Source organism: Chenopodium album, chromosome 1, assembly GCF_948465745.1.
Source record: "Chenopodium album chromosome 1, dcCheAlbu1.1, whole genome shotgun sequence".
NCBI lineage: Eukaryota > Viridiplantae > Streptophyta > Magnoliopsida > Caryophyllales > Amaranthaceae > Chenopodium > Chenopodium album.
The window spans coordinates 18,112,360-18,125,965 of record NC_137834.1 but is presented as its reverse complement, the minus strand read 5'-3'; positions in this window follow the sequence as shown (position 1 = coordinate 18,125,965).

Sequence of the window (13,606 nt, the reverse complement as noted above, 5' to 3'; positions counted from 1 at the left end):
CTAGCGCTAGATCCCAGCGTCTGGCGACAGAGCCAATTCTTGGCACCAGCAATATTTCAGCAGCGACAGAGCTCGAAGCCTCTCAGAATGTTTATTTCGACCTAATACAGCAATTTCGGGTTCCTTGGTACGCCAGTTAGCCCCTATAAGCAAATTGACATGATTAGTAGTCGGCTCGATTACAATTGTAGTAAGTGATTAACCTGACAAAAAATCGTCTCACTTAGCTTAAGCGCCTAAAACACTGGCTCATTACAAGCACCAAGGCATTAGTACAAAAGCAAGCGCATCACTTATACGATAATTTTACCAAGATTGGATTGTCATCTCCAACGACAATATTTTCAAATATGGATTGTCGCGCATTCTTCTTAAACGACAATATTTCCAAATATGGATTGTCGCGCATTCTTCTTAAACGACAATTTTTCCAAGATTGGATTGTCATCTTTGGCAAAGTTTCCAAGCGTGGATTGTCGTGCTCCTTCTCTGTTTGGAAATTCTTTCCAAGTTTGGATTGTCATCTCTAGCAAGTTTTCCAAGATTGGATTGTCATACACCTAGTTCCCTATGGCAAAATTTCCCAAAGGATTGTCGTAGGTCTCTACTCATCATAAATTTCGGCAAAGGTTCCTCAACGTGGATTGTCATTCATTTCAGTAAGTGGCAAATTTTCCCGATTTGGATTGTCGGTCGACTCTTTTTTGCAAATGTTCCAAGACGCGGATTGTCAATAGTGGTAATATTTTCCTAAAAGGATTGTCGCATAGCATTGGCAAATTACCAAGGTGGATTGCTTTTAAGAGTTATATTCCAAGATGTGGATTGTCGATCGTAGCAAAATTCTTATGACATATTGTTACGAAGCATTGGCAACTTTTCCCAAAATTGGATTTTGGAAAATTTTCCGAGATACGGATTGTCGCTTCATCGTGCCAACATTTCAAAGGATGGATTGTTACGAAGCATTGACAACTTTCCCTAAATCGGATTGTCATACATCATACAAGAATTGTGTTGGCGACTATTCCCAAAGAAAAGAGGATTGTCATCACAGCAAAGGCACCGACATACTGGTTCACAAGCAGCAAAAAGCGCCGACGCACTGGCATAGCAGCATTAAGAATCAACAAGCAGTGGTCTTTTCGAAGACTATCACGGCGGAATTGGAGGCGGTTACAAGCGTAGCAGTCTTCGGGCGGTATTCTCTAGCTTGCGAAAGATCATCAAAACAATGGGATGGTGTTCACTAGCTTGCGGAAGGTTGTCATAACAGCAAATGTAAAAGCAACCAATCGGTTACTTCAGAGACATGTGCTCGACGGTGCAAGATACGCGTTTCTTAACTCTCTTATCTGTTTAACTAACGCTAGTTTGCAGGTATCGGCGTTACAAGAGTGATTTAGGATCGCAGAACTTTCTGAATCATTCTCCGTCCCTATCGATACTTTGACTTTTGTTTTCGAAACTTGCGTTTCTCCAAACTCAGTCAAAGTGGGGGCTTCTGTAGACACCCGTTTGTGTCTCCCCAAAACCAAACTCGGAGAGAATTTTGAACATTTTAGCATAGGAAGTCCTAATTGGAGTGTAGGGCTTATTACTCCTCTTGGGTGTGTAAATTACTTGGAGATAAAATGGCTTCTTCTCCATAGGTGGAACTTTAACATGCTTGCTTTGAACCACCTGTTCTTGCTTCATCGCGAGCTCAATAGCTTCACGTAACAAGTCTATTCCCTCCCACATTGATCGTATGAGAATCCATACTTCTTCCTTAGTTGCAGGTTCCTGTCCGGAAGGGAAATCACTCATAGCATCGAAAAAGGTTTCCTCCTCTTCTTCGATAGCATGAATTTCTTTAACGAAGGGATGAAGGGTCGACATGGTTTTCCTCATCAGAGATAGCCAAAGAATCAAAGAGGGGTGCATTATTAATGCTTGGCTTCTTGCTTGCAAGGGGCAATGGAAGCTTATTGTTGTCAATCAAGTCTTGGATAGCTTCTTTAAGATTCCAACAGTTCTCAGTGAGATGTCCCCTGCCTTAGTGATACTTACAATGTGCGTTGGGATTCCAATTAGATGTCCTCTTTTCAACAGGTGGATCCCCGAATGGTCCAATAGGAGTTATAAGACCTTTTGAATTCAGTCGGTTGAATGCGGTGTCATAACCCATACCAATAGGAGTAAAGTTCCTCCTAAATGGTTTCTTTTTTCCTTGGTTGTTCATAGCAAGGACTTCACTCAAATTAAAGGTGCTAACATTATTTGAGTGGGTGGTTTTGGAAGAAGAAGGATTGTCGTTCTTCTTGCCTTTTCAGGCATTGTTCGAGTTATTATTATTAGCAGCTTTTTGTTTAGCAAGGTCGTCTTCAATGTTAATCCCAATATCATAGACGGCCTTGAAGGTATGTAGATTGTTTTGATACTTAAGATGCTTGGAGTACTTTTCTTGGAGGTTCTTAATGAACATCCTCACAGATAACTTTTCACTTGGTACTTCAATCATCCTAGCAGAAGTTTCTCTCCATTTATTGAAGAAAGAAGTGAAACCTTCATTCTCTTTCTGTTTAAGTATTTCAAGTTCTCTATGATCAGTTTCAACTTGAATATTGCATTTATACCTATCAATGAAAGCGTTTACAATAGATTCCCAAGTAGAGGTTTTCTCTTTGTCAAGGGAAAAGAACCATTGTTGGCAAACGGTTTCAAGAGATAAAGAAAATAAAGAATGAAAGACCTTCCTATCAACTCCCTTAATATACATTATAGTATCAAAGGCTCTTAAATGGAAATAAGGGTTATCAGTTGCCTTGAATTTTGGGATGTCGTTGGCATTGAACTTATGCGGAAGAAGCTCCTTGTCCACCGAGACCCCTTGCGAGCTAATGCCCTAGAACGTGTAGTCATTAGATATCTTACTCAAGATCTCTTGCATGAGCTCCATTTGTTGTTGCTTCACAGGGTCATTGATTTGGATGGTTAAGGTCTTTAGCATCTCAGTAACACCAGCCATTTGCTTCTTGAGCTCGTTGACTTCTTCTTGACTTGTCATTGCCTTCTTAGCTTTTCTTTTCCGACTGACTGGTTTATCAAAAAGTTGTACTTGAACAAAAAAGGTTGTTTCTGATTAAACGCCCTTCCTTTCTTCACCACGCGCTGTAAATTAAACCATTTTATTTGTTTTAATGACTTGACTCAAATTAACTTTGAGAAAAAGCAAAAATAGGGCGCATATTTTTAGGAATCAAGTATATGGGTTAAAACAAGTGGTTTAATTGGAGGATTAATATCCGACTTACCCCCCCCCCCTAAAAATGATGGAACACACACGCATACAAGACTCTCTAGACATGGTCAAAGTGTACATACATATTATTGTGTGCTTTATTTGTGAGTGCAAGTGACATGTTTTGACTCTTGTGTAAGACCATGGGACTAAGTGCTTAGACACAATTAAGGACTAAATAAGGTTACTGCCATTAACAAAATAACCAAACTGATTAATAAATTGTTTAATTAGACTCGTCGTGATGACTCAAGCAAAAATATGAACTGTCGCCACACACTACAGTGCAGCGCCAGACGGCAGAGTTGTTGCACATCGGCATTTGGCGCTGCAGCCCAAATTTTTGCGCCATTACTGGAGCATTAATCTGGGACTGCTTTAAGTAATTTTACTCTACGGGACAGGCCTAAAGTCGTACTAAGTCAGTTTCAATTAATTTATTAAATTTTAATTAATTAATTAGGCAAAGTCCTTTAGTCATTAATCAGTTTATTTAAGGCTTAAACACAAGTCAAACAAACGGTTAGGAAAAACACATAGAGTATGCACAACAAGTAGGCAAAATATGATGCAATGAGTTTGCAACCTAACCATGGCTCTAGTTCTCTAAAGTTCGGGATATGGGTTAGTCAAAGAAGGTCCATGGTTATGAGTCCGGATGCACCGCGCGGAAGCCTGATAAGTGACTTTTATGTCACTTTTAGGGTGTTTATTGAGTCGCTTTCCGGCTTATTTTCCAATAATTTAGCCCATTTTGTCCTTTATTTCTTTTATTTGCTTATTCTCGTCTTTTATCTTTATATTGAGTATTTTAGTAGTTTTTAATAGTTTTTAGTTTATTTTGGTATTTTTAATTAATAATTCCTAGTTTCTCTCATTTTCTTATTTTATTTTATTTTCATATCTGTTTTCTTTATTTTATTTAATTTCTTTTGATTTTATTTTTAAGTTATTCTATTTTATTTTATGTTTATCTTATTTTATTTTATCTCGTGGTAATACCCTCGTGTTTTTGGTTGTAGGTGTTCCGGGTTTCAAAGTCATATTCGTGTTCGGAGGTCGGAGGTTCGAGTCAAAGGTTTCAATCCAAGAAGCTTTCAAGCATCGTAGTTGCTGCCCCTTAACCTTCACCCCACAGACACTTATCCTCCACCACACCAGTCACGCATTCATCTCCCCTGCTCCCTGCTTTCCTCAACACCACCAACTGCAACAGCAACAAACGCATCCACCACGCCAACAATTTGTAGCCAGCCGCAGCAACCCAAACCACCAACCAACTCCCAATTCGAGTCTCTACCACTCACCAATTAAACCACCAATTCACCGCATCCACCAACCATCACAAACCACCAGCCGCGCCACCGTTCTCAACACCGAAACAGCAACCGCAGCCAACTCCCCTGCTCCAATAAAAGTCGTTCCCAGCAGCAACGCTGCCCACGCAAACCAAACCCCAACATCTCCAGCCATCAATTACCACCTACCCAACAACCACAAATCGCCAGCAGCGGCCTCCAATCAGAACAGCCCGCAGCACCTGTTGCGCCTCCCATTTCGCCACCAATCCCAGCCAACTCGCAACTCGCAAGCCACCGAACTCAACCGCAACAAACACGCAAACAGCCCACTTCCCCTGCATCACCTCGCAATTATTCACCTCAAATTAACCACGGTCACACACTCACCAACAACCTCTAACAGAGCAGCCAATTCGTGGTCGCGCAGCCCTGTCAGAAAGCGCACAAATGGAGTCCGAATTCAGATTCGAGGCAGTAGCATTTGCACAAACTCTGCACGACGTCTTCGCGGGCGCGCAAATGTGGGTTCAATCACGAGCTTCTCACGTGATTTTAATGAAAATCGGATGGCCACGATTTGATGCTCCATTATAGTTGATGATGATGAACGGTGGGGATTTGATGGCGATGTTGATGATGGAGTTTGATAGTGAGTGAAGTATGGGATTATTCCCATAGAAGCAAAAAAAATCGAAGAAGAAGGGGAATGGAGGGTCTGACGGTTTAATTTGGGGAATTGGTAGGTTTGCTTTCATTTTTCAATTTCTTTCTTTTCTTTTATTTTCTTTCCTTATTCTTTTTATTTTCCTTTTCTTTTCTTATTTATTTTCTCTTTTATTTTCTTTTTTTTCCTCCTTAATTTCTTATTTCTTTTATTTTTACTTAGTTTTATTAACTTTGTATAAATACCCATCTTTGGGTAATTAGAAATGGGGAATTTTATGATGCTATTTTTCTTAATTAGTTTAGGAGAGCTTCTCTCTCTTAGGGTAGATTAGATAATTTTTAGAGAGAGAAAGTAGATTATTGCTCAATTTTCTTCCAAGTATTCAACTTTGCTCAAGTTTAATTTTCAATCAAGCAAGAATTCAAGTTTTCATCTTTCATTAATCCTTTCTTTAGTAATCTCTTCTCCTTTCCTTTAGTTTTATTTATTTGTTTTATTGTTGTTTATTCTTGTTAATCTTATTAGTTCATCTAGTTGTTATTGATTTCATTGATTTTAATCATGTTTTGTTTTGAGTTTCTTGAGTTTATTTCTAGTTTTGATATTGTGTTTAATCTCCCTTCTCTAGGCTAAACTTTTGGCTAGGGGAAGAGGGTAGAAGATATGAATTGATATTGGATGAATGAGGATGGTTGGATTGAACTTATGCCATAAATTGATGAAAGACATGATTTTTAATAGCTTGAAATTATTGTTACACTCTATTTGATGTTTTCTAGTTTAAATGCATGAAAGTGATTTGAACTAGATTAAGATCGTCCCTATTTTAATGATTGCATGAGAATGAGTTATTAAAGTGGAGTTTTTATGGATTGTGCTTCTTTATTCTCTTGATTTGATTGTAACTAATAGGATGCATGAGAATGATCCTTATTAGTGTGGACCTCTTTCATTGATTTGCCTAGACTATTGCATGAGAATGAATTGTTTAGGTAGAATCTTGTGTTCTTTGGCATGTGTTTCATGATAATCATCATTATTCCCCTCTTTCTAATCATATTGGACACCCCCGTATCCCTAGCGTCGTCTCTCTTGATTTTAATCATCATTATCTTCGCTTATTTGTAGTTTAGTGCTCTTTATTCAAAAACCAACAAAAACATTCCCCTTTTTACTCTTGCATTAGTGAAAATTAATGTTGAATGAGTGAGCTTCCTTAGTGGTTCGACCCTTTACTTACCCCTATACTTATATTAGGGTAGTTTAGGTATATAAATGATTAATTTGATTAGGGTAGTAGTTTAACTACCTATTTAACCCTCGATTAAAGCCTTACCTTTGGAAGGGTTGGCGCGTGTGGATGGGACCCCGCGAGTTAAACTCGCTTCCATGGTTTGGTGAATTCAACATTCTCGGATGTACCCTTTGTTTCTCAGAGCGTTCAATCAGGTAGATGGAGCATGAATTCCCAAAGGGTTATGTCCATATGTAGAACACATATGGGTTTCAGAAAAGTGAGAAAAACTCAATCAGGAAGTAGAATTGAGCCAACAATGCTAGAACTGGTCGAAACAAGAACACATATTTCTGGCTCGGTATTGGAAGAACGCAGCGCCAGCCAACAGGGACTATCGCCGGGATATGAGCCATGTCGCCTGGCGACAGAGCCATATCTTCGGCGACAGGCTCTATTTTCTAGACGCAAGTTCCTACATGCCTCAGCAGCTGTCTGTGTTCTTAGAATTTTCCAGTTTTTCCCAGCATTATTTCGATTCTAGTTGTGAAAGATATTCCTCAAATTTCCTATGTGTAAAAATCCTATGTTTTTTACTCATTACAGATGGTCTTTCCAATGAGAACCTTTTTTTATGCATATGACAATAATGTTAATCAAAATAACGCACATGAAATACTTAGAACTTTTCGAGTCTCATCCACTCATTCTAAATATTTACCAAAACAAGTTTTAGGAATTAAAATAGAAATCCTCCCCGGTGGAGTCGCCAAAAACTGTAGGGAATATTTCAAGCATTACCCCAAACTTGAACCCCACTGTGATCATACATTTATGCATGGTGGAGTCCAAAGGGAAGGAAGATAGAGAAAAAGAGTCGCCAACAAGTTTTAGGAACTTGTAAACCGTTCACAAGGTGAAGGTTACAGTCTTTAATGATCCAAGAGATCGTCAACTCCAATAGGTCTGGAACCAAGACTGGAAGTTCGGGGATGAAGGTGCAAATCCAATCTAAAAGAGACTGAATCTGCCCTAATAATAGGCCTCTACTTTATTCTTCTCGTATTCATGTGCGCTTTCTGACTAACATGCAATCAATAGGTTAACCCTAAACATGTATATCTATGATGATTAAATATTAATGCACAAATAAAACTATTATTGGCGATCACTTGAATTATAATCAAATTAACCCTAAACAAGATTATTAAATATCTTATTAAGCGTGATTACAAGTACAAATTCCCTTTAAAATGCATAAAAGGTGTGATCAAGCAATAACAATAATAATATAATCAAGCAACATAATAAAAATCATCAAAATAATAATTATAACACTACAAGAAAATAACCTTTTCGTAGCGATTATTTTAACCTTTAGTATCGATTGCAATTGCAACAAAAAGCTTTCCCAACGAATGGTAATTCGATACAATATCCCTCGTTGCCTTAGCCTTTAGTAGTGGTTTTCAATATCGCTGGAGTTGGCCTCAATAATCGATACGAAAAACTACATCCAATCGTGGTGATTATTGTAGCGATTACAATCGCTATAAATGTTTAACTCATTTTTTTCAAAAAAAAAAAAAAAAAAAAAAAAAAAACATGCGTATGATCTTTACAAGATTCGAACATGCAACCTCAAACTCTTATATTAAATGTTTCACCAATAAGCTATGACATATTTTATGTATTCTTTGTCAAACAATATTTATATATCTAGTGTTGAAAAGGTTTTTCGTATCGATTTTTAGGATTTAGTGACGATTGTAAATGATACGATTTCTCAAAATTATATAAATGTATAAAAATAGTGTGGATATGTATTATTAGGTTTTCTGTATTGATTTAATATGGGAAAACCATGGCGATTGTAAAAATGATACGACATCCTTAATTATTTCACAAACATACTTGCATATTGTAGCGAATGTATAATCGCTACGAAAAGAGATTTTTCTTGTAGTGTAACAATTATCAAAAATAACAATCATAAAAATAATCATGTTAAAGCATAATAATAGCAAGATCCTAGGCATGATACTTACAAGATTAATAACAAACCCTAATATGTCACTAAACAATAAAAATTAAAGCTTTAACCCTAACAAGATACTAACATGCTATTAAGAAAAGAAATAGGAAGCATTATTTTAATCATACTTGATATTAAGAATTTTTAGTTAACCCTAAACATGATACTATGAAGCAATAAAACATCCTAACCTGATACTAGGAATCAATAAAACATCCTAAACATGATTTCTAGCTATATCAATTAAACAATTAAAGCACTTACTTGGATGCCTCGTACCTCTTTCTAATAACAAAATACACACGTTAGTAACTTCATGGAAAATATAAATCAAACAATTAAATTAAATAATTAAAAGAGAGATTTGGGACCAAACCCTTAGAAATATCAAACCTTTCACGTCTAGGGCGAAGGCAACTTCGAATTATGCTAGGTGTGTCTAGATCTTGTGAATGCGTTATTTTGTTTGTAAAAAGGTAGTTTAGAAAAAGAGAGAGAGAGAATATCAAGAATTTCTTGATGAGAATTGGAGAATTGATAAAAAAAGAATCGGAGTTTGCAAAGGAATAAAACACGTCGCTGTCGCCGCGCGACAGGGTCTGTCGCTAGGCGACAGCCTGGCGTTCGGCGCTACAGGCGATTTTCCACACGTTTTCTATTTTTTGATAAAATTAAGTTGTAAAAGTCCGTACGAGGGGTAAAATCGTAATTTCATTCAAAACACTTCTTTTATTCCAAATAAAACTCATTATCAATCCTAATCACATTAGGATTCAAAAGAACTTTCTAGAAGATTCTAGAAGACTATAATCAATCCTAATTGCATTAGAAATGATAATTCATAATAGGTCCTCCTCTAGATCATTAGGCCGCATATAAAGATCAAACCGGACCCAGTTTATTAATTTGGCCATAACTTCCTCATTATTCATCGGAATTAGGCTTATAATATATCGTTGGAAAGCTCTTTTCGAGCCCCATCCAACTACACTATTATTGGACCCTTGTCATGGACCAAAATAAATTGGATTGGCTATTTTCATACAATAGGTTTTCGAAAACATAAGGAAAGAATTTAATAAAAACTAACCGCAACACTAGACTTTCCATAGTTTCACTTCATTCGATTATGATTCGACGTGAAAGGTATTCATCACTGGGTTTGGTTTTGGGGAGACACATTTGGGTGTCTACAATGAGGGTTTGGTCCCAAATCTCTATTTCAATTATTTAATTTAATTGTTTGATTTATTATTTTCATTGAAGTTACTAACGTGTGTATTTTGTTATTAGAAAGAGATACGATGCATCCAATTAAGTAATTTAATTACTTTATTTATTGTGATATAGAAATCATGCTTTGATTATTTTAATTCCTAGTATCATTTTAGGATGTCTTTATGATTCCTATTATCATGTTTAGGGTATTAACTAATATTTCTAATATCATATATGTTTCTAATATCATGTATGTTTCTAGGATGCTTCTTATTCTTTCTTTCTATCATGTTAGTATCATGTTAGGGATGAAGCTTTGATCTTTAATATTTAGTGACATGCTAGGATTCGTTATTAATCATGTTAGTATCATGCCTAGGATCTTGCTATTATTATTATGCTTTATTGAGAATATTATGATGATTATTATTATGTTGCTTGACATTATTATTGTTATTGCTTGATCACGCCTTTAATGCATGTTTAAAGGGAATTTGTACTTGTAATCACGCTTAATAAGATAATTTATAATTTTGTTTACATTAATATGATTATAATTCAAGTGATCGCCAATAATAGATTTGTTTGTGCATTAATATTCAACCAACATAGATTAAACAGGTTCAGGTTTACCTATTGATTGCATGTTAGTCAGAAAGCGCACATGAATACGAGAAGAATAAAGTAGAGTCATATTATTAGGGCAAGTTCAATCTCTTTTAAGTTATATTTGTAACCTCATCCCCGAATATCCAGTCATGGTTCCAAATCACTATGGAGTTAGCAATCTTATGGATCGTGAAGGGGTGCAACCTTCACCCTGTGAACGATTTACAAGTTCCTAAAACTTGTTGGCGACTCTTTTACTCTAACTTCCTTCATTCCCTTTGGACGCCACCATGCCTAAGTGTATGATCACAGTGGGGCTCAAGTGTGGGATGCTTGAAATATTCCCTACACTTGGCTTTTTGTTTTTTAACATCATCGGGTCGAGGTAGACCTCTAGATGAGAAACCGGTATAAGGACCATCACCTTCAACTTCAGTTCTAGATCTCTTCCCAGTTCCACTGCTGTCATATTCGACATCATATCCACAAGCTTGTCTTCCCTCTTTTGACAATCCCCATCTCAGTTTTGTCCTCCACTTTGGGTTATTTTTAATCATTTCCCACCCATGGTGACAAGTGAAATTATGTGGAGACTTGCCGGAAATATAGAATAACTTGGATGCGTTACTAATTCGGTCAACTTCATTGTAACCACTCCCTGTCACTCTACCCGCTTCATCATAGCAGGTGCTCCATTGTAGCAAATCTGTTGCCATCCTTTTCTAATGGCTTTCTAAAATCCTCACAAGTCTTGGAGGTAGGATATGGGGCTTCTCAACTTGTGCTTCATCATACGTCGCAGACACTTTGCGCTAAAGCACAATTACTTTTTGATTTGTACCAAAAAACGCATCTTCACTAAATTTCATGTACAGGCCAATAAGAGCTTCATCCTCTGCAACCGACCAAATACGACTCGCTCTAGCGAGTTTTTGGTTTTGACTGGACGGAATTCTTGGAGGAGGTTGAGGGTAATAAGGTGTTTCTGGAACATTTTCTTCAAGTTCCTCCTCGTATTGAGTGTTGCTCCCTTGATACGTAGGAGGTGATTGTGGTTCACAGTAAGTGTTTTCAACAAGAATTTGAGGAGGTTTTTGTTGTAAAGGACTTTGCAGAGATGTGTTTCCTAATCTTTGTAGGAAAATTTGAAATTGAGGATTGGTATGGAAATCATCCCCTAAATCAGCTAAATGAGCAGAAAAAATTGAGTAGTTGGGTTGCTGGATCCATTAGACGATTAAATTTATAAAATAAAAAAAAATGTTAACAATAATTAGTGAGATATAAATTAAATTTAAATACTAAGAACAAATAATAATAATAATAATAATAATAATAATAATAATAATAATAATAATAATAATAATAATAATAATAATAATAATAATAATAATAAGGAATAATCGCCCAGAATAATCCGACCTTTTGCCCGCCCGCTGAAAATAATCCCACCGTTGGATTAATTTTAAATAATCCGACCTTTATACCCAATCCTCTTAAAATGGTCCCAGGTGACCAGCAACCGGTTGAAGAGTTAATTTTTTTTAATTAGGTTTAATTTACACGTGTCACTACTTGATTTGTCCAAAATTAACAAAAACAACTTAAGAAAAAAAAGTAAAATTAAATTAAAAAAAAAAATCATCACCTTTCAGCACCACCATCCCCACCACTACCCAAAACCAAGAGCCCAGAACCACCGCCACTAATTCACCGACCCGAAACCACCGCCACTAACACACCAACTCGAAACCACCTCCACTGACGCGCTTACCGGAATCCCAACCCACCCCAGCCAACCCACCCCGAAACCCCTTTTGAAAAATCGAAAACCCACCAAAACCCACGGCAAATCGAAAAATCTAGGATCGGGATTGGGGTTGGGGAGGTCGGAGCGATTGGAAAAGGGACGGTGGACGGGGGAGGGGCTAGGATCGGGCCGAGAAAGGGATTTTTGAGGGTTAAGGGCTACTGGTGTTTCCATTTTCGTGGGGGAGGGAAAGGATTGGTGGTTCGGGGGGAGAAGGGTCAGTTGCGCGCCGGATCGACGGGGAGGGGGGGTAGGGGGTTGATTGGCCGGAGCCGCGTGGCGGGGACGACGGTGGCTTGAGTGGTGTGTGGTTTCGTGAGAAGTGAGGGGTTTAAGGGTGGTTTTGTGAGGGGTTTGAGGGTGGTTCAGGGGAGGCGGTTTGACAGTGGTTCAGGGGATGGGTGGCAGGGGCGGTCGGCGCTCTAAAAGGGGTGGCAGGGGCGGTCGGTGCGCTGAGATCGGTGGCAAGGGAGGTGGTTTGGCTGGTGGGTGGTTTCCAAAACTAATTAATTGTTATTTTAATTTATTTTTTTTTTTAAATTTGGACTAATTGGGTGCCAACACCTGTCAAGTAACTTGCTATAACAAGTTAACTGACCGGTTGGGACCATTAAAAAAGATCGGGGGGTAATGGTCGGATTATTTAAAAATAATCCAAAGGTGGGATCATTTTTAGCGGATGGGCAAAAGGTCGGATTATTGCGGGCAATTTTTCCTCCTAATAATAATAATAATAATAATAATAACAATAATAATAATAATAATAATAATTAGATGATGGCACTATTATTGGTGACACCTCGTCTCGGCCTTCATGTCAACGTTGAGAAAACAGAAGTTTTCTGGCCCTCGAAGGACCCTCGTAGCTGTCTCGTCGATGTCTTTCCTCCAGAAATTGGTCGTCCTGTGCATGGTGTTATGTTGTTGGGTGGTCTTTCTAGTGCGGATTCGTCTTTTTGCGGTGAGCTTTTTCACAGAAAGTGTGGAAGACCATTGTGCTAATGGATGTTGTTGCTAAGCTTGATGATCCCCAATGTGAGTTGTTACTACTTCGTGCGAGTACAGGGGTTTCAAAACTCTACTTTTCTATACGCACTTGTCCCCCTCATCTTTTTTAAGCAGCCCAGATTTCTTTTGATGTGGCCCTTCGAGCATCGTTGGAGCGCATTGTTACTTCTTCGGGGTCTGGTTTTGGTGATTGGCAATGGCGTCTCGCCGCGTGTTTATTCAGCAGGTGATGTTTGACTCTATACTTTCCTTGCATCACGTTTGCAGTCGACTGGTCTTCAGGCTACAATTCTTTGCAATTCTAGTATTGTTGTCCTGAGACTGGTTTTTTATGATTCTCTTAGTTTTTTTCATAGGACTGTGGAGACTAACCTTATGTGTAACCCTAGTGAGATTGATTCCTCAAATTCATAAAGAAATTGGCAGATATATATTTCACGA